Source organism: Ascaphus truei, chromosome 19 (assembly GCF_040206685.1).
Source record: "Ascaphus truei isolate aAscTru1 chromosome 19, aAscTru1.hap1, whole genome shotgun sequence".
Taxonomy (NCBI): Eukaryota; Metazoa; Chordata; class Amphibia; order Anura; family Ascaphidae; genus Ascaphus; species Ascaphus truei.
In genome coordinates, this window is record NC_134501.1 from 33,170,913 (window position 1) to 33,192,977 (window position 22,065).

The window sequence follows — 22,065 nt, forward strand, 5'->3', positions numbered from 1 at the left end:
CGGCGATGTTACAATGAATGAAGCAAGTGTAGCGGTCATGTAAAATGGCTACAGTCATCTCTCCTGCTGACAGTAAGGCCTGGTAAGTTCACCCTGGTGGAGTGCCCTGTGTATGGATGGGAGTAGTCACATGCTCTGACTCCATGGTTAGTGATGTCAGAGGTGTGTCAGCTTCCAGAGTATACATAAGGCACAGCACTGAGTCTAAAGTTAGATCTGCGTCCAGTTCTGCTAAGAGGAGGAGGAGTTCTGGCAGGAGTTCAAGTTCTAGTACTAGCCTGAGTTACTGAGAGTTCTAGTTATGTTATAGTAACTGAAGAGGAGACTGTGTCCAGGGACCTGGCACAGGGCAGTGATCCCTGCGGGGATAGGGAATCCCTATCTAAGGAGAGATACACCTTTTAAAGGGAGGCACTGACTGGACATGAGTGGCTAGATATCTACTGCGAGGGGCAGCTAGCCCACATCAATCAATAAAGATATTCTCAATCACAAACCCTCTCGTGTACATGTGTGGAGTGAATGTACAGAGAGGAGCACCACGGAGGAGTTCCTCGTCAGGACCATCCCCAAGTGACCGAAGGGACCCTGATGAGGTGGAGGCGCTGCACTGGAACTAGGTGAGACTCAGCACACTACCTCAGCTTCCTGTCTGGATGGGTCCTCCCCACACACCATCATGCGGGAGACTCAGGAGTCCTGTTGCCAACAGGTGCACCACCAGACACTACCACACTGTAATGGGGGCCGGTTAGACCACAGGGGCCAATGTGAGATTGGGTGGGTCAGGCCGGTTCAGAAATACCGTTACACAAGCAAAAGGTATACTTAGCAACAGTGTCTATTGGAATGTTATCTGTGCTGGTCCTTCCCACGGTGTGGATGTGTTTTATGGCTAGAGGTGTCAAAAGGTTCCTGAAAGCAAGTGATGTAAGAGTGTGTGTGTATCAGTGTGAATATAAATGAATGGAGAGCCCACAGTATATACAGTGCTTTACAAAAGGTGTGTGTGGAGTGGGAGTGGATATAAATGGTGTGGGTGTGGAAATGTGAGAGATTGTAGCACAACTAAAAGTGTGTGTGGATACTTAGTGGTCCCTATTGGTGTATAGGGATGGAAAAACAAGAGTATTAGTATGTGTAAGAGACAGCTGTGTGTGCATACATATAGCACAGTATGTACAGACATGGCCTTCAGCGCTCATGGGAAGAGAGTTCACTTGTGTCAGTGTGTTTTTCATCAGTAACAGGTATACATATTTATTTGTGTTGAGTTACTTTAGGTGTGTGTGTGTGTGTGTGTGTGTGTGTGTGTGTGTGTGTGTGTGTGTGTGTGTGTGTGTGTGTGTGTGTGTGTGTGTGTGTGTGTGTGTGTGTGTGTGTGTGTGCTTGTGTGTAGCTTTAGTATTTTGGAGTTTAGTGGTCTGACTTATATTTTATTCTGTTTGTCTTTTCTGTGTTAGTAATAAAATCTATTGTTTTTTCACAACATTTTGAGGGCTTTATACAGGACCTCTTTTTGTGTGTGTGTGTGTGTGTGTGTATGGAGGAGGAGGGGGAGGGGGCCGTGATCGGAGCCTGTGAAAATCCCTGTCCGGCATCTCCAGCTGGTCCCTCTGCAGGGGGAGGGGGAAGAGGTGTGATCGCAGCCATGCTGTTTGCTATACACAGAAGATCCCTGTCCGGCGTCTCCAGCAGCGCCCCCTAGCTGTTTATTTTATTTGTAATTTTTTTAGTACATCGATTCTAAGGCTTAGTCCATAGACACTTCGCCCGTGCGGAGGCGCGCTGAGGCTGAGGGAAAGCGGGTGCTTTCCCTGGCCTTAGAGCGCGCGTCGTCCGTGGGCGTGTCGGGGGCCGGCCAGTGACATCACGGAGCTGTGGGCGAACCGCTCACTTGACCGGCCCTGAGCTCCCGTGAGCGCCGAAACTAAAGATTTCTTAAGTCACACGCTTCCGCAAGCGTGTGGAAGCGTGCGCGAGCCCCTGCTAAAGCCGCTCTCATTGCGGCTGCAGGGGCTCACTGCCGAGCAGCAGCGCGCCTCAGCACGGGTCAGCGCCTAAGCGCTGACCATGCCCGAGGCCTAAGACGCAATCCTATTTCAGACATGTGACAATGGGAAAAAGTGTGTCTTAGAATCGAGGAAATACGGTATATATATTACATAGTTACATAGTAGATGAGGTTGAAAAAGACGTACGTCCATCAAGTTCAAGCTATGCTAAATTTAGACAACAGATACTTTATCCTATATCTATACTTATTGATCTAGAGGAAGGCAAACAAAAACTCCCAGTGTCATATCATCCAATGATATCTCATAAAGGGAAAAATTAATTCCTTCCTTACTCAAGAATTAGCAATCGGATTAATCCCTGGATCAACATCCTTCCCATGTATACTTATTTGGTATATCCCTGTATGCCTTTCCTAGCTAACAAGATGTCCAACCTTTTTTTAAACAAATCTATTGTATCTGCCATCACAGTCTCCATGGGTAATTGTCACGAGAGGAGGTGGCTGGCCCGGTAATAAAGGGGTTACACCCCAGCTGGCCACCCCCACCCTCGTGCGGGAGGCGAGGGGTTAACTGTATTAATGCTTATATATGTTCCTATTCCCCTGCCTCAGTAGAATATGTGTTCCCCCCTTTTGGTTGAATGTAGTCTGCTGATTACATGTGTTTTTTGGGGCAAACAATCTGAACATTAGGAATCCCAGTAAGGTTACTGGAGGATTCCCTTGACCCAGGGGGCAAGGGAGAGGGCAGTGGTCAGCACTCCCAGTGGCTTCTGTGGTGTAGCAGTGATGCCACTTGGGGTGGGGACAGCCCTAGGGGAGAATATAGTAGGCTATGTAGGAGTAGGTCTGCAGGAGGATTTGCAGATGGGGCCCCTACAAGAGAGTGTTGTGACCCCCACCCTGACTGACTGGACCAGAAAGCGACAGTCTGTGCTTATTAGTTGGTCTCCTGCCTGTGAAGAGACAGGCCAGGCTGTGTGCAAAGTACAGCCTTATCTGCAGGGGGGCCCATTACACTGTCAACCATTCATTGGGTGGGTTGCAGAGGGTATCAGAGGAGAAGGAGAGACTGTTACGTTGGAGCCCTGCTCTGCAAGACTTGGACTTCACTATTCAGCGTAACAGGGACAGTGAACATGGTAATGCAGAGGAACTCTCTCTCAAAGAAAACCCCTCTGGAATTGTGTTCTTCAAGGGTGCCCCATTTCCTGGGTGGGGTAATGGGTTGCCAGGCACCCATTGAGAAGGGGAGGTGTCACGAGAGGAGGTGGCTGGCCCGGAAATAAAGGGGTTACACCCCAGCTGGCCACCGCCACCCTCATGTGGGAGGCGAGGGGTTAACTGTAATAATGCTTATATGTGTTTTTATTCCAGTACCTCAGCACAATATGTGTTCCCCGCTTTTAGTTGAATGTAGTCTGCTGATTACATGTGTTTTTACTATTCTGAGGCTAGAGTCACGTTTAGTATGAAAAGCCCAGATAGTTTCAACTCGTTCCTGTTACAAGCACAACAAGTACTTTGTCTTTTCTTCACTTTATTGGGGAAAGCATAGATTCACAAAGGCACTTGTGGATGATGGTGTTGTGGGAGAATGTCTCTATGGTGAGTGTGCTTGATAGTGGGGAAAGGTGAAAAGGATGAGGCCTTGCCAGTAGAGAGAATAACAGAAGGTACTCACTCAGCCAATGTAGAAGGTAAAAGGAAGTGAGAGGGAATCTGGGTAGCAGGATAGTCTGGGGACAGACCATCTGTGAGCAAGGCAGAGGGGGAGAGCAGACTAGCCCATTCTGAAAGAAAGGCTGAGGTTGCTATAGCAACTCACTGACTATGGCTATGTCAACAACATGTGTATCAAAATGTTGCCTTTTCACATGCAGCAAGCTGCTGGGACAGGGAAAATAACAGACAGCTAACTAGGGAGAAATGAATCCCATAAGCTGCAAAGGGAGACAGAGGAATATGGAATCTAGTTCCAGGACACTCCCCGTCTGGTATCTGGAGATACCACTATATTCCTGGAATATGTGGAACATATGTGCAATACAACAACATAACAATGCAAACTTCATGTCCACATAACGATGTGATACCGGCCGGTACCACCATCTTAAAGTCCTTTGGCCATTTCGGTAAGGGAGGCCAAGTGGATGCACAGCTCCAGGTTAGCTTGATGCACCACAATGTCTCTATGAGTCCACGGAACTGGTAGTCAGTTCTTCCTTGTTATAGTTCGATTTAGTCATTAGGAGGATAATCTCTGTGATGGGTCTTAAAAAGGTTTTAACAATCCCACGTTGGGTCACCCGCACTTCTACCTTGCGGACCCTTTCATCTTCGCTTGGGATGGTTTTGATAATAAGTCTGTCGATAGGTAAGTCTGCCATCCTTTGGTCTTGGCTTTTGCCTCACAACATTCGGCACCTAACACATTTGTGGAGATTACTGGCCACACACCTTTTCATGCCAATGACCCAAATGCCCGCCGCCCTAATAGCGCCTTCAGTGAAGTGTCGTCCCTGATGCATGACTTGTTCATTGTAGTAGCGCACCAACAAAGTAGCGATGTGATGCCGACCAGGAATGATAAGAGGATTGCTTTCCTCCCTGCTCAGTTGGGACTTGTTGAGGCGGCCTCCTACTCTCATGAGACCGTCATAGTCAATGAAGGGATTTAACTTCCAAAGTGGGCTGTTTTTGCAGACACTCCTCCCTCCACGAATGCAACTGATTTCTTCCGCATACGTTTCTCTCTGAACATGACAGAGAACAGTTTCCTTTGCCCTTGTAACTTCCTCCACGGTGCGCAACTCTTTGCAGACGTGCCAGCCGTGGCAGCCGGTTGTTTTACCATCTGGTGTCTGGCGGAAGGAGAAGGCTATATGCCTGAGATGGGCTACTGCTCGCAGGAGGGCTGTCCACCTTGAGAAGCAATGGAATCGACGTGATCCGAATGCGTTTCTGTACAGTACATTTGTGAGTAACACGGATACTTGAGACCTAATCTACGTATCCTCTTCGGGATCCACGAGTTCAAAGTTGCCAACTGGAGTTGATGGCATTTCCACGGGCTGCATAAGAAACGTGGGTCCTGTGAGTCACGACGTATTCTGCAGTTGCGCTGCGGGTACTGATCTTGTGGCATGGTCTGCAGGATTTTGGTCTGTGGGCACATGGTGCCATTGTCCTGATCAGGTTGACTTCCTGATTCTTTCTACGCGGTTGGCCACGTATACGTAGAATCTTCTTTTCTTGTTACATATGTAACCTAGTAACACCTTGCTATCTATGTAGAATTTGACAGCATCTGGTTTGCAGTCCATCTCGTTTTCGATGAGTTCTGCCAGTTCTACCGTTAACACTGCGCCACATAGCTCGAGTCTGGGTATGGTGGTGTCGGGTTGTGGCGCCAGCTTAGCCTTGCCAAGGATGAACCTGATATGGTAACTTCCACCCATGTCCGTGGTTTTTAGGTAGGCCACCGCTGCTATGGCCTTTGTGGAGGCATCTGAGAACACGCAAAGCTCCGAGAGATATGGGCGAGTAGGGGCGTGGGATCTGAAGTTGCTCAAGGGTCTTCAAGGAATACTTCCACGTTTCCCACTCTTTCTGTTTTTCTGGAGGTAGTGGGGTGTCCCAGTCCTGCTTCTCGAAGGACATTTCTCTGAGAAGAGACTTCCCTTGTATAGTGACAGGAGCTACGAATCCTAGCGGATCGTAAAGACTGTTAACAGTGGACAGGACTCTGCATCGTGTGTAGGGTTTTTCCTCGATGGAGAAAAAAAGGTGATGTAGAGTAGCGCTAATGATGTGGTAACGGATAGTAAACTCTATATAAGTGTAGCCCCTATGGGGTCTGAGGCAGCCTGGTGGATAGTACAATCAGAGATGAAACAGAGACAAACAGAGAGATACCGGCGCCTAATAAGTCCAATTAGGTATTAGTCCTGGATATCCAGATGGAATAGTTCAAGTCCCAATGATGACAGCTTAAGCAATCTTGTAATCAAGGGGTGACCAGATGTAACTTCATCCGTGTAGTATGGAACATGGAATGAAAAGAACACAGAATTTAGTGCAACACAGCTAACAGAAAATCACAGACATAACCTCACAAACCAGTACAAAGAAGACACACAAACTCAAAGCTGAAAATAAAAAGTTAGTTTAATACAACTATAAAATAATAAAATGTGGGACGATGAGACACTGAATAAGCCGGTCCGGTGGAATAAAACTGAAACGCTACTCACAGGACGGCTCTAAAACACAAGCAATGAGCGCCGAATAGGCGGATGTAATCTGGGCTGAGAAGTTGAAATGACCGCAACTTTCCTCCATACACCGTGCTCCTCGAGACCGGAAGTGACGTCACCGGATACCGGATACTCCGTCACAGGTAGGCGGGACTCTCGGCGGGATTTTCGAGCGGAACCATCACTTCCTCACACATCATAACCAAAACCCTAAAGGGTTGATCTGTCAGGCCATTTAGACCATTCAAGCCAGTACAAGAGGTGGGAATAGACTGCAGAGATGCAGTATGCGTGAGGCATACTGGATCTATGAATTACAGACTCTCTCTCCAAGAGGTCTTAATATTGAATTGAGTTAGGAGCTTTTTTATAAATTTGTGATGTCATTGCGTCAAGGTACATGCAAGCATTTGTTCTGATACCTTTATGTATGTATTATATGTTTTATGGTTGTTTTATGTTTAGTCATGTGTATATATTTGTTGTATATTGTTTATTGTTCCTTGTTTATGCGAAGCTGTTCAAATGTCAGTGTTCTTTACATCAAGTGTCAAGTAGGTATTGCTTTAAGAAATGTCTTTATTGACTGGCCAATCAGATCAGTTCTATATGGATATATACCAGGGCACCACTGACATGACTCATACCCCTGAGGAAGTGTGCGCAAGCGCACAAAACGCGTAGGGTTTCTTTCACTTTGTTGGACGATTTGATGTGAAGAGAGCTGAGTGCTGATCCCCTGGAGCAGAAGTAAGAAGAATCTCCACTCGAAAATCCCGCCGAGAGTCCCGCCTACCTGTGACGGAGTATCCGGTATCCGGTATCCGGTGACGTCACTTCCGGTCTCGAGGAGCACGGTGTATGGAGGAAAGTTGCGGTCATTTCAACTTCTCAGCCCAGGGAGGACAGATTACATCCGCCTATTCGGCGCTCATTGCTTGTGTTTTTGAGCTGTCCTGTGAGTAGCGTTTCAGTTTTCTCCACCGGACCGGCTTATTCAGTGTCTCATCGTCCCACATTTTATTATTTTTTAGTTGTATTAAACTAACTTTTTATTTTCAGCTTTGAGTTTGTGTGTCTTCTTTGTGCTGGTTTGTGAGGTTATGTCTGTGATTTTCTGTTAGCTGTGTTGCACTAAATTCTGTGTTCTTTTCACTCCATGTTCCATACTACACGGATGAAGTTACATCTGGTCACCCCTTGATTACAAGATTGCTTAAGCTGTCATCATTGGGACTTGTACTATTCCATCTGGATATCAAGGACTAATACCTAATTGGACTTATTAGGCGCCGGTACCTCTCTTTTTGTCTCTGTTTTTCCTCGATGGCTACCTGGAACGTAAATGTGTCTGTTTTAAGATTCCAGCTTATCCCCAGGCTCCGCTGTATGGGAGGCATGTCGGTCCCCAGATCCAAATTCTTGAGATCGTTTGCGTGATCATCCGCGTGGAACGCCTTCATCACTATGGCACTATTGGAAGCTATTTTGTGCAATCTTAGGTTGGCGTTTGCTAACATCTTTTGTGTCCTTTTGAGTAGGTCTATGGCTTCTTCTTTGGTGGGGACTGATTTCAATCCGTCGTCCACATAGACGTCTCTTTCGATGAAGTTCCTCGCATCTTTCCCGAAATCTGCTTCTCCGTCTTGAGCCGTTCTTCTGAGGCCGTAGGCAGCCACCGCAGGTGATGGGCTGTTATTGAAGACATGTACTTTGATGCGGTACTCCATGGTTTTGTCTTCTATTGATGGCACCTGTTTGTCATCGTCCTTTGTTGTCTGGAACGCTGTACACCCTAGGTCATCAGTGAATTTGTTTGTCACAAGCGTGTCCCCATATTTCTTTTTGGTCTCGAGCTTATCATGGGCCTGGCAGTGGTTCGGACAGGGTTTGAAGTGGGATGCACAACCGGTCTCCAACAAGTTTGTTCGTAGGGCGTCTACGTTGTTGGGTCCGCATATCCTGTCTATGCATACTTCTCCCACTACCACCCATCCTAGATCGAGCCTTTGAGTGCTTGGGGCATTGTGGTCCCCATTTCGCTGTTCGCAGATCTTGTGTGCTCTCATGATGTCCCTGTCAAGTAGCAGCATGATCTGGGCGCCTTCATCTAGTGGTGGGATACGATCGGCAATAGCTTTGAGATGGGGGTGGTGTCGCGCCACGTCTGGTGTGGGGATTTCGCTCCTATCTTCCGCCATGTGATTGCACTCGATGAGTGTGGGAAGGGGCATTTCACTTTGCCGTCTATTGAGCATATGGTGTAGCCATTCACTCTCCTCCCTGTAGTTTCCATTCGCCCTGCGCTCGTTCTGAGAGTGTAAGGAGAGGCGCTGTCTTGTATGTTGAACATGTCGAAGAATTCTGACCTGACAAGCGACTGGTTGCTCTGGTCGTCGATAATAGCATAGATCCTTTTAGCACTTTGGGGTTGTCCCTCTGGGTGCACTGCTACAAGACATATTTTAGAGCAAATCTACCGTCGCTTCTTTCCCCACATACCTCTGTGTATTTGGATGCTACTGACGTCGTGGGGGGTGTATCTCCTTCTTCTTCCTCCCCGCCCTGCTTTGTCGTAGGGTTTAGTGGCCTTTCTAGATCTGGGCTTCATAGTCTCTGGGTGTAATGCGGCTATGTGCCTGTCGCTATTGCACTCTGTGCATTTCATAGCTTCTTTGCAATCCTTGAATAGATGAGCTGTGGAAGCACAACATTTGAAACAAGCTCCCCATTCCCTGAGTAATTTCTTTCGCTCCTCTATGGGCTTCATTCTGAATCCGATACACTTGTTAAGCGGATGCAGCCTTTTGTGTATAGGACATTCTTTGTTAAGGTCCCTTGGTTTCTTGTTCCTGACGGCCGCCTGGTCGGGACTCATGTGGGTCGTAGGGGACATGTCCGTCCTGTGGACCGAGATGGGTGTTCTGGCATCCTTGTATCTCGCTGCTGACCTTTCATTCCTCGGGTGGCTGGCACTGGATTTGGTCTGCGCACCTAAAATGAAGCTGGGATCGTTTCTCGTCCTTGCTGCTTCGCGAATGAAGCTTAAGAAGACTGAAAATGGGGGGTAGGCGACTGGCTTCTCCCTTTTGTATTTGGAGCCTTGTGACATCCACCTTTCTTGGAGGTTGAAGATCAGCTTCTCCAAGATGGGTCTCACTCCACGAGCTGAGTCTAGGACATTGAGACCTGTTAAGGAATGGTCTTTTCTTGCAAACTCCAGCTCTTGCAGTAGGTCCCGAGTTCTCGTAACTTCGAGAAGTCTCTAGCTGTGATCTTGGGAAAGCTGTCGACTCTTTTGAAGAGCGAATCCTCGACTGCTTCGGGGCTACCATAGCACTCTTCTAGACTTTCCCATACTAGGTCGTCAAGACCTACTTGGGGGTGGTTCGTATTTGCTGCCCCGAGTCTCTTCGCGTGTTCCATGGATTCTTTTCCCAGCCATTTGGCTAGCAGTCTGAGTTCTTCCCTAGCTGAGACGCCTAGGCTCTTGATTGCGTCCTTGAAAGTGAACTTCCACATACGGTCGTTCTCGGGCCGGTCGTCAAAGTTGTAAGTCCTGTTTGCACCAGGTCACGCCGGATCATGTACTTGAACATGTTTGTCAGGCTTGAGGCATCAGCGTGTTGGTCACATTCTGAAGTAGTTGCTGGGAGGGTCCATGCGGTCGCCTCTTTCTTGGCGAGGTCGCGTGATGACTGCTGGTCAGTGTGAGGGGCTGTGTTTTCCTGTGTGGGTGTACCTGGATTGCGAGCCTGTTGTAGTGCATCCGTGTGCGCGCTGGCGTGTGGATCACTGTTGCGGCTGTGGCTGTCCCAGGTAGTGTGTACCCTTAATGGAACAGCATCTTCTCCACGTGGACCTAGCAAGTCTTCGGTGTTTGTGTTATCGCTCCCGTCATGTTGAGATGGCGCGCTGGTGTTTACACTGAAGAGGCTCCTTACGTAGTCTTCAGTGCGGTGGGCTGGATACTCTGAGGCTATCCGTCTGAACGGTGGCTCCCCGCCATCCTGTTGCACGGCTGCTTCTAAGACTTCGGCTTGGGCTATGGCGGCAGCAGCTTCCCTTTCTTGATTTAGGGCTTCTAGGTTAACGTCCACCTCTGTCTTTTTCCGTGCAGCGGTGGCAGTGGCTGCAGCGGCGGTTACAGTGGCTGCAGCGGCGGTGGCAGCGGCTGTCTGCTCATCCTCTTCTATGCGGGCCCTTTCTAGTTTCATGGCTGCCTCTTTTTGAGCGTATGCGGCCCTGGCACGTGCGGCCTCTGCGGTGGCTCGCCCCTTTGTGGCGTTTGCGCTTGCGCTAGACACGTGAGATTGCACTGATCTTGCTGACCTTGACGAGTGTCTGGATGTGCTGGAGCGCTGCGATGCGGTCTCCAGGAGAAGCTCTTTTCTCTCGCTTTGGCCGTCCGTGATGGTGGTCTGCATGAAGCCGTCGCGCTCCAGGTCGGTTGCCTCCTGCTGGTCACGATCGCTGAGGCTTTCTTCCGTGTAGATTCTTTTCAGGTAGGCGAGATATGTTTGTGACAGCATTTGGTAGCGATTGTGACTTGACCTTAATTGTGCTATCGTTTGCCTAATCTGTCTCTCCTGATCGCTAGTACTTGCAACGTTACATATTTCACAACCAGTGTCCTCCCAGGCCTTCTCTAACTTTTCGCGGTTTGCGTCAATGTCAGTTTCGTACTTTTCATGGGCCTTTTGTGCCAGTGACTGTCCGTTTAGGCCTTGCGTCTGCCTGCGCCTGTTGCAGTTGCGCAGCGGTCTCTGTGTCTGAGTGATTACTCTCCTGCATGATGTCTGGTGAGGCTCTGAGTTCTGCCATGCTTTAGGTGTGTGTAGGCCTTTAGCCAGTGCATGTGGCGTGTGGTCTTTTACCTGCGTCAGCGATGAGCGACTGTCTCAGATGATGCCGAGTGGTGTCCTGCAGCGTTCAGCATAGGGGTAGCTGTACTCACAGGTGTCCGGTGGCTCTGACCCGTGTCCTGGTGGGTGTTTGGTGGCATGGCCCTTGGTGGCGCTAACCGGGGGATGTGCACAGGGGAAGGTGAGATGGTAGCTCCTCACTACGGAGCTGGGTAGAGGGTGAACTCAAACAGAAAAAGGCAATCAAAGTTTTGTGTGCTATGAACTGTCTGTCTGCAAAGCTGCTGCCTTGTGTGCAAAGTTGTTTGCTGGCTGTGTGCAGTGTAAGCTGATAGCTGTACTGCTGCAGGCTGTGTGCAGTGCAAGCTGATTGTTGATAGTAAGGCTGCTGCTTGTCAGTCTGCAGAGACTGCTCTGTGTAAGCATAAAGTCTTTGAGTAGCAGCTCCTGTATGTGTCTGTAAGGCACACGGTCCTCCTTTTCACTATTCTGAGGCCAGAGTCATGTGTAGTATGAATAGCCCAGATAGTTTCAACTCGTTCCTGTTACAAGCACAACAAGTACTTTGTCTTTTCTTCACTTTATTGGGGAAAGCATAGATTCACAAAGGCACTTGTGGATGATGGTGTTGTGGGAGAATGTCTCTATGGTGAGTGTGCTTGATAGTGGGGAAAGGTGAAAAGGATGAGGCCTTGCCAGTAGAGAGAATAACAGAAGGTACTCACTCAGCCAATGTAAAAGGTAAAAGGAAGTGAGAGGGAATCTGGGTAGCAGGATAGTCTGGGGACAGACCATCTGTGAGCAGGGCAGAGGGGGAGAGCAGACTAGACCATTCTGAAATTAAAGCTGAGGTTGCTATAGCAACTCACTGACTATGGCTGTGACGGTTCAGGGGACTCCTTCCCCTCCATGTGTCCCTGATGTCCCACGTTTGCCTACCCTCTCTGATTCCTCCCCTGCTGGCCTTCCTCTCTCTACCCGCAGCTCTCCTTCTCCAGCAGCCCTTGACACTGTCCCGGCGCCAGCGCGTGCTCCCCACAAGGCTCACGCACCCGCTCGCTCTCAGGCGCCATGCTGCAGCGTTCCCTGCTCACGGCCCCCTTCAGTCTCTTCTCCTGTCCCCTTACCTCTGGTGGCTCTCCCCTCCATTCTTCCCTCATCCTCTGTGGGTGCCCCCGCGGCGCGGCGCTCCGCGCGCCTCGTGACGCAGCCTGTGCGCGCGCACTCTAAACTTACAGAGGGCTCGCGCACACGCGCCTCTTCTAGGGTTTCTCAGTCCCCTGGCTCCTCCTCCCATGCCCTGCAGGCTATCTCCCTCATTGGCTCACCTGTCTCCTCCTCTTCTCCTCCTCACCTATCCCTGCTGTCTCCCACTTCTCCCTCTGCTCCGCTCTCTCCTATTGGTGTTCCCTCCTTTATAACCCCTGTCTGTCCTTTCTCTCATTGCTCTGCATAGCTCTTGTTACCCCTGTGTGTGCAGTCCTATGCTTGGCTCTCCTCTGTGTTCCAGCTTTGTTCCTGCTCCTGCTTACCCCTGGATTTCCCTGGTTTGACCTCTGCTCGTCCTGGACTACTCTGCTCTCTGTTGCCCTTGAACCCTGCCTACGAACTCTACCCTGCTGACCTCTGTGACCCCTGGACTTTGGCTTACGAACTTGACGACTCTGACTTCTGTATCTCTGGACTCTGGCGCACGGACACCACTACTCTTACTCTGAACTCAAAAGGCGTTGCAAGTATGTCTAACCATCTCTCAACAGGGCCGGTAACGCCATACCACACTCCGGGCATGCTCTCACTGCTGTGGGTGCATGGTAATACCTTCCCACCTCAGTACTGGGGACTGGCCAGGTTTGCGGGCATACAGGCATGACAATGGCTATGTTAACAACATGTGTATCAAAATGTTACCTTTTCACATGCAGCAAGCTGCTGGGACAGGGAAAATAACAGGTAGTTAACTAGGGAGAAATGAATCCCATAAGCTGCAAAGGGAGACAGAGGAATATGGAATCTAGTTCCAGGACATTTACCCTTACAGTGTACGCACCAAGCACATACACTGGGATCAGGTAGGGAGGGAAAGGGTTAACTGTGTTTGTATGTTTTGGCCCTTTGTTCCCCTTCAGGCCTTTTTAACCACCATTTGCAGCCCTGGCCATAGATCACCATTGGAGCTCCATAGAAGTGTATGGAGATTTCAAGGTTTTTGGCCCGATACCTAAGATGACCAGCAGGTGGAACCCGAGAGGACGAGCGGAGCTTCCCCATTGAAATGAATGGTGCAATGCATTTCAATGGGAATACCTCGAGTCCGCTCTCCAGGAACTGATTTGCATGCCTGCCAAACCGCAGTATCCCATAATAGCTACAATGTCAAAGAAAGAGCTTTGATCGTAAATTGCCGTGGGAACTCGGTTACGGCCAAGTTCACCATCAATTAAAGTTGGTAACTCCGGTTCTGGGGCAGCTAGCAATAAAATTATTTTTGCCCCTAGCTCGTGGGGACCCTCTCACTTGACCCCAACAGGTCCGACAGGCAATGGCCGTGAGAAAGGGTCGCGCCCGCCACGAAGGTCTCCGCCATTGACTACAATGGCGGAGAAAAGCAGCTAGGTTTAAACGGCTAAGTGTAAAACTGTATAAACTTGAAATCCGTATCTCCGGTTCGGTGAGGGCTAGAGGACTGGGAATCGGCAACCGGGTAGTCATGCTTCCGGCATGATTGCATGGCAATTTCCAGCCCTCTCAGACTAACCGAACGGAGAGTATTTCATGTGTAAAGTTACGGTCACCGCCATTGGCCGCCATGAGGGGAAAAAGCCGCTAGATTTTAAAACGCGAAGTGTAAAAGCATATAAACCTGAAACCATTATCTCCGGTTCGGTAAGGACTAGAGGACTGGGATTTGGCCACCCTGCAGTCATAGCTCAGGCATGATTGCATGGCAATTTCCAGCCCTCTCCGACCAACCGAACGGAGTATGGTTAACTATGTAAAACTATGTAAAATCTGGTTGCAGCCATTGACTCCAATGGCAGAGTGAAATGCACTGATTTCCCATTGACTCCAATGGCGGAGAAAACCCCATTGTATTTTATGCCTACTGTAAAGCCCGCGAAAGTTACTGGCCCATAAGGTATGTTAATGGCCAGGGGGCGACAGTGTGTCTATAGGGAATACCCTGATCAAAGGCTCCTCCACCCTGATTAAGTATGCTAGGGCGGGGAAGAGCAGGACGTGGGTACTTGTATTAAGTGCCATACTTCACCCCTCTGGACAGAGTTTCCCGGCCCAGATACCCAAAAGGCAGACTTTGATATGCCAGCTTTTTGGAGTGGGGCTAAGGAAATGGTTCTCTGGCTAGAGGTAGGCCAACCCCCTGTGGGCAGGTACTATCTTGCTTCCCACGTGAGTTGGGAAAAGGTAATTGTACTCAGGTAATTGTTCTCCAATGCCTGAGTCCCAATGTTAGGAATAGAGCCCAAATCACATAAAAACGATTGCAAGTTCTATACCCTTTGTCTTTCGTGTCTTCATTCTTATACCTGATGCCTGGTGAACTGCTAACCTGAATCCTGGTTATTTCATTGTCCCCTTCCTAAGTAAGTGTATATATTCCGTTTGTTATTTGTCCAATATTGTGTGTCCACCTGTCATTTAAGGAATAAAATCTCTTTATTATATCACAGTCGTATTCAATTCTTTTTATTTGTTTCTCACCTTTTCCTCTGCGAAACTAAGTAACCTAAATTTATAAGGGCCAAAGAACAAAGGGTGAGAGTCCCTATTGTTTAATCGAGGGTAAGTCCCTGATTTATGTAACAAAGGGTGAGAGTCCCTATTGTTTAATCGAGGGTAAGTCCCTGATAAGTAAAACGGACGGTATATGGTTTCAGATAGGATGGCAATTTAAGTTAAGCATTGTTTAAAGTTAAGTTAAGTTAAGAATTGTTTAAAGTTAAGTTAAGTTAAGAATTGCTTAAAGTTAAGTTAAGAATTGTTTAAAGTTAAGTGAAGGTAAGTATTGTTTAATGTTAAGTTAATAATTGTTTATTAATACGTGCGCATAAAGTGTTAAAATTTCTTTCCTGTATAAACTCATTATGGGCACTAACATTTCGTCATCTAATAAACCAGATATTATAAAGTATAAGACTAATAAAAAGAAAAATGTTAAGAAAAATACACAGCAAGTTATTCCCTGTAAACGGAAGCCAGACCAAAGCCCTAAAGAATTTGCAATAGAATTAATTGGGGATTATTATTGTGATCCGTTTGTGGATAATTTGGCCGGCTGGTCAGAAAAAATGGAATCTAGTAACCCATTTCCCCGGGATGGCTCTTTTGATGACTTTCATGTATTTATGATAAAAGGGACATGTTTGGGAGGAGACCCTGATTGGCCATGGTTTGGAGGTGACCCCAAGTGGAATCATAAATATATGAGGGGAAGTGGCAGTGCTTGGGTTAAGATTGCGCCTTATGGTTGTGAAACCCCCTGATGGAACAGTATGTCCCTTGTTATGTCCATCTGCTTTACCGGGTGCAACTGCCCCGAGTATGCCCACAGCCCCTCCATCATACATCCCCTCTATTTACACTAACCTGTTAGCCCTCGCACAACCCCCTCCCTCACTGTCAGTGGCATTTGCGGATGAAGATATAATCCTTGCAGCCCAGCAATCAATGTATAACCAAAGATCTCAGGTTGCGTCTCAGGTCACGTCCCAAATTGCATCCCCATTCCACAGCACAGCTGTTTTAGCTGATGATGAAAATAGGTCAGGGAGTGAGACTGATCAGGGTGACACAATGGACCAATACACTTCTGGTCCTGTGGGTAACACTAGATCTCACACGGCAGCAAAACAAATAGGGAAGATAAATAGTAAGGCTAAAATCCCCAAGGATAATTCCTCTTCAGAAGAACAGGAATCTGTTAATTTTGGTTTAACTTCTAAACAACTTGGAGAGGTTGCATACGAATTGAGAAAAATAACTACTGCAGAGTCCCCTGTATTGTGTGAGACAAACCCTCCAAAAACAGATGAGTCCCAGTCCCAAACACTGGAGGTATCCTCTGCAAATGTGTCATCTGTAGCTATGCCCTTTATGACCGTGGGTGAACAAGTAGTTATAAAACCCCCAGATAAACTTGTTATGAATGCTTGGGCACAAGGTTGCCCTGACCCCACTAAACACCCTGAGGCTGCGGTCAGGTATTTAAAAAGATGTACCAAATACATGAAATTGTTGGGTTCTGATTATATTTTTTTTATTAGATCTAGTCACTAAACATGCAGGTATTAAATGGACAGAGAAGTGTAGAACTCTTGAAACACAGTTTGATAATCCTGCTGCAACTATTGACAATCATTGGGGAATGTCTGAATGGATAGCAGAAATGTGGGAACAGGTCTTGGATGTATTTATAAGCGAGCATGGTTCTAGACAAGACATATCTGAGGCTATCGCGTGTGTGCAGAAATCAGACGAAACTGTCACTGATTTTTTAAGAAGGTTTAAAGAGTGTTGGAAGAATGACTGTGGCTTGTCACTAGATGACGCTATTGCTCCATTGTATATTCAGCACGCGATGAATAATATGTTGCCAGGCAACGCACAGACAGTTAGGATGTGCATTGATGGGTGGCATAAGCTAAATATAGCAGAATGGGATCAGTGTGTTACAGTAAAGAATGCCGCAGGGGGTTTTCCCCCTCCAGTGAAAATACGCAGCGCTCCAACGTGACCATGTATTTTGACGGAGGACGGGGACGTGGAAGAGATAGAGGTGGTAGGAATCAGGGTAGACAATCCTTTGCAGGACCCCGTAATTACTCAGGGGGGAGAGCTCATCATAATGGGCCCTGTTTCAAGTGTGGCCAAATGGGACATTGGCGAAATAACTGCCCATATCCCCTTCAGGATGCTAATATGGAGGCAACTGGCTCATGGCAGCCACCGCCTCTGGCCACATCACAAAATCCCCAACAACCCCCACACTATAATTATCAGGGAGGACCCCCCAGGCACAAAATATGATTTTTTAGTTGATACAGGAGCAACCCGCTCATCTATTTCGCAGCGGTTTTATAAGGGTCCGGTCACAGATGCAAGTGAGTCCTCTATTGGTGTTGGTGGGGTTCCAGTGGAATGCAAAAGGACACCCCATTTAAAATTAACATCCACAGTCGGACATGTGTCCCCTGGTATTCCCCCTTTGGAGGTGCAGCATTCCTTTCTAATTATCCCAAAATGCCCCGTTAATCTCCTGGGAAGAGATCTTATGGGAAAAATGAGTGTGACATTACATATCACAGACAAGGGTGGGGTTGTGTGTGACACTCCCTATTGTCTTACCACTCCTGCAGGTCCAAAAGAAGATTATGTTTCCTGTTTTTTTTGCAAGACATACATATGACCCCAATAGGAAGGTTCACACTCTGATGTTTGCTCAGGAAATCAGACAGCAATTGTATGCAGCTTATGATTTTGCACGCACACAAAATGCATATGTCAATATTGCATTTCAAACTCCGATTGAGGCTTGGGATTTATATGATCAATTTCTAGATCATGCTGACCACCCTCAGCCAGACGCACAGATGTCATCAATCACTGGACTGTATTTGACACCCCGCTATGCATACATCATTACCCCTGACTGTACATATGAGTGGATCAAAGGACATGACATTGTTTTAAAACCTTGCTCTTTGCTTTTGGACAGTTTGCCAGCAATTACTTGTTTTCAAACTTGTGACATTACACCCCAGCACATTTTTCCACATCCTTCACTTTCTGAAGTACCCATTTCCTTATGGGCCACGTCATCCACTGACCCAGGTTTTAATGATTGCTCTCCTTATGAGGCGACCATGAAACCTAATACCTCCCCCGTGTACATTAAACAATACCCCTTATCTGCAGATAAAGAACAGGGTATTGCCCCCATTGTACACGAGCTGTTAGACAAAGGCATTATTTCCCCTACTGTCTCCTCATACAACACACCTGTTAACCCAGTCCCTAAGCCAGGAGGCCAGTAATGGCGCTTCACACAGGATTTGCGAGCAGTTAACACACTGGTACAACCTATTGCCCCCATAGTACCAGATGTGAATTCAATCCTCACTGGTATACCTACCACAGCGACCTGTTTCACGGCAGTGGATCTGTGTTCGGCATTCTTTAGTGTACCGGTACACCCCAATACCCGGCCTCTTTTTGCTTTCACTTACGGGGGGGCTCAATATACCTGGAACCGTTTACCCCAGGGGTATATCGACTCCCCAATGGCCTTTTCAACCATAGTCTGTAAAACCCTTGAGTCTTGGTCCCCGCCCTGCGACTCTGTATTGCTCCAATATGCAGATGACCTGTTGCTATGCAGCAAAGACTATGAATCATGTCTCACTGACTCTCTCAGCCTGTTTCTACAATTACATGACACAGGACAAAAAGTGTCACTCAAGAAACTGCAATTGTGTCTCCCAGAGGTACGATACCTGGGATTCATCCTGTCACTTGGGCAAAGGACATTGGCTCCTGAATGTGTGCAAGCAATTGATGCTTTGCCAAGGCCCAAAACCAAGACTGCATTGCTATCTTTTCTGGGTGTTGTGACATATTGCCGTCAATGGGTTCCTGACTGTTCATACTATGATCATATTCTCCGACAGGCAACCCTCAAAGACATGCCAGATGTTGTCCAGTGGAACAATGAGATGTCCGATGCCTTCCGGACACTGAAAGCCTCCCTCTGCTCTGCTCCTGCTCTTGGACTGCCAAACTATCAGCAACCGTTTCATCTTTATTGCTCTGAAGGTGGAGCGACTGTGGCGGGTGTCCTTGCTCAGGAACACGGCTGTGGTTATAGGCCCGTGGCTTTTTATTCTAAAGTACTACCTTCCATGGTGAGGGGAATGCCGGCATGCTTAAGGGCCGTAGCCGCCTGTGCCATGATGGTTGAAGCTTCTCAGACCATTGTTCTTTCACACTCCCTTATCTTGCATACAACACACCAAGTTATACATATCCTTAACAACATCACCACACAGCACATGACAGCACATGACAGCTCAAAGGAAATCAGGATATGAAACTATTTTAACGGCAACCTCTAATCTGGTTGTCAAGTATTACCCCTCTCATACAGGCCCCGCGGTACTACTACACAAGCTACTGTCCTGCAATGACACAGAGGACACAGGTGACCCAGACGACAGTTCAGTACATGATTGTGCTCAGACTTTAAGGGAAGAGACATCTCCAAGATATGACTTATCTTCCTCCCCTTTGTCAACCGGTCACATTGTATTTGTAGATGGGTCTTGCTCAAAACCTATGGATGGTGTTTTTCTGACTGGTTTTGCAGTAGTACAGTTGCCTGACACTGTTTTAATGGCAAATGCTTTGCCCTTTGTTTCAGCCCAAGCTGCCGAGTTGGTAGCCCTGACACAGGCCTGTATACTGTTTGCTGACAAACCAGTCACCATCTATACGGAGTCCCGGTACGCTTTTGGAGTGGTACATGATTTTGGGATAATCTGGAAGAACAGAGGTTTCCTTACATCAGACAATAAGGCAATTTCTCATGCACAGCTAGTTGTAGATTTTCTAGATGCTATGTTGTTGCCCGCACAGTTAGCTATTGTTAAATGCAAAGGGCACAGTAAAGAGGATTCAGCTATTGCTGATGGCAATAATTTGGCAGACATGGTAGGTAAGGATGCGGCATTATCTGCCCAGTTTCATCCCCAGTATCCCGAGGATCACATACCACAATACACTCTGATCTTGCAACCACCAATCCCACAGTTTGATATATTATCTCTTCAAGCTCTCGCATCCAAAGAGGATGTTCAGTATTGGGAATCAGAAGGTCTGACAAAGGATGTGCAGTCTCTTATGTCAGACAAGGAGGGAAGGGTGGGTATACCAAAGACAGCAGCACCAATTTTTATCAGTCATTTTCATTCTTTTGGTCACATTGGTAGCAAACAAACCTGCAAGACAATACAGACTAAGTTCTTCATTAAAGATCTCCCACTGTTAGTGGAGACACAATTATCTAGGTGTTTGACCTGTGCTCGTAATAGCCCCACGGGTAATATTCACGGAGCACACGACCATTTGCCACCACCTGATGGGCCTATGCAGTGTTTACAAATTGACTTTATACACATGCCTAAAGCCAAGGGTAAATTACAATTCCTATTGGTAATTGTGGATCAGTTCTCCAAATGGGTAGAAGCATTTCCCACTGCAAAGGAAGATGCCAAAACGGTGGCTAAAATTTTGAGTACGGAAGTTATTCCTCGTTTTGGATGCCCATTGGTTATCAATAGTGACAAAGGTACCCCATTTACGGCTAAAGTCACGCAGCACATTTGTACACTGTTGTGCATTGACTGGAAGTTTCATATTCCATATCATCCCCAGTCATCTGGCCAGGTGGAGTGCACAAACAGGACGATCAAAGACAAAATCAGGAAGGGCACTAATGGCACCTTTCGAAATTGGCCTGATCATTTGCCTGCCGTACTAGCAGAGATAAGGATGACCCCAAACAAAACTACTGGATACTCTCCTTTTGAAATTTTAATGGGTAGGCCTTTTCCTACCCCCTGGGCACGGAACCATGGCACACCACTAGTAGGGAATGACTTGCAATGTATAACGGAGGAATATGTAACACAACTTATTGAGAAATTGAATGGCATCTATGGTGATGTTTCTGTCTCTTTGCCTTCTCCGTCAGGTGAGCATACCCACCCCTTTAAGCCTGGAGACAGTGTCCTGGTCAAACAGCTGTTCAAGAACAAGACCTTGGATCCTCCTTTCGGACAACCTGTCACCCTGATCGCCGTCACCCGCACTGCCATACTCACAGACGACAGCCCAACATGGATCCACGCAAGTCGCGTCAAGACTGCACCCATTGTCTCCCATGGTCCACCCATCCTGGACCCGTCAGCAAGCTCCTAATGTTCACCACATGTCTATCTTTTATAATAGTTTTGATTTCGGGACTAATTTGGGGATTAACTGCTTGCATTGTGTACCACAAAGACACCACACCCATTAGTTATAGGTTCAATTATACAATACAGCACAACCGACAAAAAAGAGAGCTTCATAAATCGTCCTGGGAAAAGCACAATATATATATAAAGTCTCTAATAGTTGTTCATCGAGAAACCGAACCTAATACATCTTGTTGGGTCTGTGGACATGCTCCTCATAGCCTTAAACAAGGCTACCCATCAGTACCTATCCCCATTGATCAATCCAAGTTACAGGAGATAGTAGAAAAGGATCTCTCATGGAAACTTGCCCCTGACGATAAATCCCAAGAGAGAAAGGAATTAGATCAGATACATCTTACAACAAAGGTTGTAGCTGGAGCCATATGCTACCAGAATGCACAGAGTATCCAGGAAGATGCAAATTCTCCATTGCACTCTGACTGTCAGGAGGCAATGATCACACTACTCTTCAATATACCTCCTATCACACCAACGGAATATACGATATTTGATTCTCTGAAATTGAACTTAAATTGTAGTGAATTCTGTCAAAATTACGTTACTTATAATAACACCGCCAATAAATGTTCCAGTAATCCCCCCAAGTTGTACACATGGTTTAGAACACAGCTCCACACTTGGAGAAACTGGGTAGACCCAACACGAACCAATCAGTTCTGGTCAATAGGTGCCTGTATATGCGGTGATGGTTTAAGCAACAGTGATTGTAGATTTGGCACTTCACAATTATTGGAAAGAGCAAACACAACTTACCCACCTAAGATTAAGCTCCCTTATGGGTATTACTGGTTATGTGGTTCATGGGCAACTAAGGTCGTGCCCTATAATCATCCCGTCCCGTGCTATCTAGGTTTTGTTTTACC